This window comes from Acanthaster planci, linkage group LG09 (assembly GCF_054643075.1).
Source record: "Acanthaster planci isolate LZ-2023a linkage group LG09, COTS_SCS, whole genome shotgun sequence".
Lineage (NCBI taxonomy): Eukaryota > Metazoa > Echinodermata > Asteroidea > Valvatida > Acanthasteridae > Acanthaster > Acanthaster planci.
In genome coordinates, this window is record NC_141785.1 from 922283 (window position 1) to 928282 (window position 6000).

The following is a 6000-nucleotide window of genomic DNA, read 5'->3' on the forward strand; positions in this document are numbered from 1 at the left end:
CCAAGACATCTAAGCTGGCGACGACCAAGAAGACCGTGCACAAGAAAACACCCAAGAAGCCCGCCAAGAAAACTCCCAAGTCGACCAAGCATCCACCACAGAAATCCCGTTCCAAGCCACCTCAGAAAACCGTCAAGCAAGACAAGACAAAGCTCGCCAAGAAGACAGCTGTCAAGACATCCTCAGCCAAAACCAAGACGTCGTCTGCCAAGCAATCCAAGAAATAGCCGCTCCAGGCCACAATGAAACGGCTCTTTTCAGAGCCACAACATTTACAAAAGAGACATTTCCTTCATGCAGCTGCCTTGCTCTGCTAACGACCGACTGCACAAAGAAATAGAAGAGTTATTACAAGGATGGCCTTTATTTTAAGATTGTACGAACGACAACAAAATGCTCTTGCCGGATAGGGGTACAGATGGCTGTTCAAACAATTTTATTCTACCCACTAGTGTGCTGTTTGAAAGAAACACCAGAATTAGTGAAATTACAATCAACCAAAGAAATGGATCCTGAAATATGTCCGTCTTTTTCGTTCTTGCACTTGTGCGGCCGTCTAATTCTGGGAACAAATTATTTCTAAGATAACAAGAAAAAGAAAGAAAATGGAAAGCAATCAACAGGAAAAGTACTTCAACATCAATGGGACGGCTCAGTTATTCCGCCGCGAACTTTGGTCTTTACTTGTCCAATTGGACACACCAAATTTCCCAATTTTTCTCCCCTATGTTCATTGCCGTTCATCTTGCTTTTTAATTTCCCTATCAAAATGTTCCTCTCATTCTCTCGTTGGCATAGTGTTTGCCGTATTTCACGCTAAATGAGGGAGGAATAGCTATTTTCGGCCAATATCAGACTTGAACTCAAGCTACCTCTTTACGGAACGTTACTCATTCTGCACTATCTTTTGTAGGCGGAATAACCACATGACCTATAAGGCCTTTGGTAAAGAATGCAGGTGATGAAATACATCTGAACGGAAATGGCAGTTAAAGAGGCAGAAATATGAAACACAGAATAACGCAAAATGAGGGCAACGGCGCGCCTCTGACGGTGTCTCGGTCGGATGGACATCGTGAATGGGCTTCCTGCGCCTGCGTATCCGCACATTTTATTGAAAAGAGCGGGTGCGCTCGCGTCAACCATCACTAGTCTACCTCTTCTCCGTCTATCAGACTGTCGTTAGAAATCAGAGTGACCTAAGAAATGGCTTCCTCTGCTGCAGTAAAACCAAAAGCTATGTCTCTGCTTCAGATGATAAAAGTGGCCATTGCAGGCCTCGGAGGCAAGGGCGGAACTTCGTCTCAAGCCATCAAGAAGTATCTCCGAGAAAACTTTGATGTGGCAATCGAGAAGAAGGCCAGCAGCATCCGCAATGCTCTCAACTCTGGTGTGGACAAGGGCCACCTTATCCGCACCAAGGGCAAGGGGGCCGCCGGCGCGTTCAAGCTTGACACGACGAAGGAGAAGGCTGTCGCGAAGGCCAAGGCTGCCAAGGAGAAGGAGAGGATGAAAGCCAGAAAGGAACGGGAAAAGAGAGCAGAGAAAGCCAAGAAAGACAAGACAGCCAAGAAGGAAAAGGCCAAGACATCTAAGCTGGCGACGACCAAGAAGACCGTGCACAAGAAAACACCCAAGAAGCCCGCCAAGAAAACTCCCAAGTCGACCAAGCATCCACCACAGAAATCCCGTTCCAAGCCACCTCAGAAAACCGTCAAGCAAGACAAGACAAAGCTCGCCAAGAAGACAGCTGTCAAGACATCCTCAGCCAAAAACAAGACGTCGTCTGCCAAGCAATCCAAGAAATAGCCGCTCCAGGCCACAATGAAACGGCTCTTTTCAGAGCCACAACATTTACAAAAGAGACATTTCCTTCGTGCAGCTGCCTTGCTCTGCTAACGACCGACTGCACAAAGAAATAGAAGAGTTATTACAAGGATGGCCTTTATTTTAAGATTGTACGAACGACAACAAAATGCTCTTGCCGGATAGGGGTACAGATGGCTGTTCAAACAATTTTATTCTACCCACTAGTGTGCTGTTTGAAAGAAACACCAGAATTAGTGAAATTACAATCAACCAAAGAAATGGATCCTGAAATATGTCCGTCTTTTTCGTTCTTGCACTTGTGCGGCCGTCTAATTCTGGGAAAAAATTATTTCTAAAATAACAAGAAAAAGAAAGAAAATGGAAAGCAATCAACAGGAAAAGTACTTCAACATCAATGGGACGGCTCAGTTATTCCGCCGCGAACTTTGGTCTTTACTTGTCCAATTGGACACACCAAATTTCCCAATTTTTCTCCCCTATGTTCATTGCCGTTCATCTTGCTTTTTAATTTCCCTATCAAAATGTTCCTCTCATTCTCTCGTTGGCATAGTGTTTGCCGTATTTCACGCTAAATGAGGGAGGAATAGCTATTTTCGGCCAATATCAGACTTGAACTCAAGCTACCTCTTTACGGAACGTTACTCATCCTGCACTATCTTTTGTAGGCGGAATAACCACATGACCTATAAGGCCTTTGGTAAAGAATGCAGGTGATGAAATACATCTGAACGGAAATGGCAGTTAAAGAGGCAGAAATATGAAACACAGAATAACGCAAAATGAGGGCAACGGCGCGCCTCTGACGGTGTCTCGGTCGGATGGACATCGTGAATGGGCTTCCTGCGCCTGCGTATCCGCACATTTTATTGAAAAGAGCGGGTGCGCTCGCGTCAACCATCACTAGTCTACCTCTTCTCCGTCTATCAGACTGTCGTTAGAAATCAGAGTGACCTAAGAAATGGCTTCCTCTGCTGCAGTAAAACCAAAAGCTATGTCTCTGCTTCAGATGATAAAGGTGGCCATTGCAGGCCTCGGAGGCAAGGGCGGAACTTCGTCTCAAGCCATCAAGAAGTATCTCCGAGAAAACTTTGATGTGGCAATCGAGAAGAAGGCCAGCAGCATCCGCAATGCTCTCAACTCTGGTGTGGACAAGGGCCACCTTATCCGCACCAAGGGCAAGGGGGCCGCCGGCGCGTTCAAGCTTGACACGACGAAGGAGAAGGCTGTCGCGAAGGCCAAGGCTGCCAAGGAGAAGGAGAGGATGAAAGCCAGAAAGGAACGGGAAAAGAGAGCAGAGAAAGACAAGACAGCCAAGAAGGAAAAGGCCAAGACATCTAAGCTGGCGACGACCAAGAAGACCGTGCACAAGAAAACACCCAAGAAGCCCGCCAAGAAAACTCCCAAGTCGACCAAGCATCCACCACAGAAATCCCGTTCCAAGCCAGCTCAGAAAACCGTCAAGCAAGACAAGACAAAGCTCGCCAAGAAGACAGCTGTCAAGACATCCTCAGCCAAAAACAAGACGTCGTCTGCCAAGCAATCCAAGAAATAGCCGCTCCAGGCCACAATGAAACGGCTCTTTTCAGAGCCACAACATTTACAAAAGAGACATTTCCTTCGTGCAGCTGCCTTGCTCTGCTAACGACCGACTGCACAAAGAAATAGAAGAGTTATTACAAGGATGGCCTTTATTTTAAGATTGTACGAACGACAACAAAATGCTCTTGCCGGATAGGGGTACAGATGGCTGTTCAAACAATTTTATTCTACCCACTAGTGTGCTGTTTGAAAGAAACACCAGAATTAGTGAAATTACAATCAACCAAAGAAATGGATCCTGAAATATGTCCGTCTTTTTCGTTCTTGCACTTGTGCGGCCGTCTAATTCTGGGAAAAAATTATTTCTAAAATAACAAGAAAAAGAAAGAAAATGGAAAGCAATCAACAGGAAAAGTACTTCAACATCAATGGGACGGCTCAGTTATTCCGCCGCGAACTTTGGTCTTTACTTGTCCAATTGGACACACCAAATTTCCCAATTTTTCTCCCCTATGTTCATTGCCGTTCATCTTGCTTTTTAATTTCCCTATCAAAATGTTCCTCTCATTCTCTCGTTGGCATAGTGTTTGCCGTATTTCACGCTAAATGAGGGAGGAATAGCTATTTTCGGCCAATATCAGACTTGAACTCAAGCTACCTCTTTACGGAACGTTACTCATCCTGCACTATCTTTTGTAGGCGGAATAACCACATGACCTATAAGGCCTTTGGTAAAGAATGCAGGTGATGAAATACATCTGAACGGAAATGGCAGTTAAAGAGGCAGAAATATGAAACACAGAATAACGCAAAATGAGGGCAACGGCGCGCCTCTGACGGTGTCTCGGTCGGATGGACATCGTGAATGGGCTTCCTGCGCCTGCGTATCCGCACATTTTATTGAAAAGAGCGGGTGCGCTCGCGTCAACCATCACTAGTCTACCTCTTCTCCGTCTATCAGACTGTCGTTAGAAATCAGAGTGACCTAAGAAATGGCTTCCTCTGCTGCAGTAAAACCAAAAGCTATGTCTCTGCTTCAGATGATAAAGGTGGCCATTGCAGGCCTCGGAGGCAAGGGCGGAACTTCGTCTCAAGCCATCAAGAAGTATCTCCGAGAAAACTTTGATGTGGCAATCGAGAAGAAGGCCAGCAGCATCCGCAATGCTCTCAACTCTGGTGTGGACAAGGGCCACCTTATCCGCACCAAGGGCAAGGGGGCCGCCGGCGCGTTCAAGCTTGACACGACGAAGGAGAAGGCTGTCGCGAAGGCCAAGGCTGCCAAGGAGAAGGAGAGGATGAAAGCCAGAAAGGAACGGGAAAAGAGAGCAGAGAAAGACAAGACAGCCAAGAAGGAAAAGGCCAAGACATCTAAGCTGGCGACGACCAAGAAGACCGTGCACAAGAAAACACCCAAGAAGCCCGCCAAGAAAACTCCCAAGTCGACCAAGCATCCACCACAGAAATCCCGTTCCAAGCCAGCTCAGAAAACCGTCAAGCAAGACAAGACAAAGCTCGCCAAGAAGACAGCTGTCAAGACATCCTCAGCCAAAAACAAGACGTCGTCTGCCAAGCAATCCAAGAAATAGCCGCTCCAGGCCACAATGAAACGGCTCTTTTCAGAGCCACAACATTTACAAAAGAGACATTTCCTTCGTGCAGCTGCCTTGCTCTGCTAACGACCGACTGCACAAAGAAATAGAAGAGTTATTACAAGGATGGCCTTTATTTTAAGATTGTACGAACGACAACAAAATGCTCTTGCCGGATAGGGGTACAGATGGCTGTTCAAACAATTTTATTCTACCCACTAGTGTGCTGTTTGAAAGAAACACCAGAATTAGTGAAATTACAATCAACCAAAGAAATGGATCCTGAAATATGTCCGTCTTTTTCGTTCTTGCACTTGTGCGGCCGTCTAATTCTGGGAAAAAATTATTTCTAAAATAACAAGAAAAAGAAAGAAAATGGAAAGCAATCAACAGGAAAAGTACTTCAACATCAATGGGACGGCTCAGTTATTCCGCCGCGAACTTTGGTCTTTACTTGTCCAATTGGACACACCAAATTTCCCAATTTTTCTCCCCTATGTTCATTGCCGTTCATCTTGCTTTTTAATTTCCCTATCAAAATGTTCCTCTCATTCTCTCGTTGGCATAGTGTTTGCCGTATTTCACGCTAAATGAGGGAGGAATAGCTATTTTCGGCCAATATCAGACTTGAACTCAAGCTACCTCTTTACGGAACGTTACTCATTCTGCACTATCTTTTGTAGGCGGAATAACCACATGACCTATAAGGCCTTTGGTAAAGAATGCAGGTGATGAAATACATCTGAACGGAAATGGCAGTTAAAGAGGCAGAAATATGAAACACAGAATAACGCAAAATGAGGGCAACGGCGCGTCTCTGACGGTGTCTCGGTCGGATGGACATCGTGAATGGGCTTCCTGCGCCTGCGTATCCGCACATTTTATTGAAAAGAGCGGGTGCGCTCGCGTCAACCATCACTAGTCTACCTCTTCTCCGTCTATCAGACTGTCGTTAGAAATCAGAGTGACCTAAGAAATGGCTTCCTCTGCTGCAGTAAAACCAAAAGCTATGTCTCTGCTTCAGATGATAAAAGTGGCCATT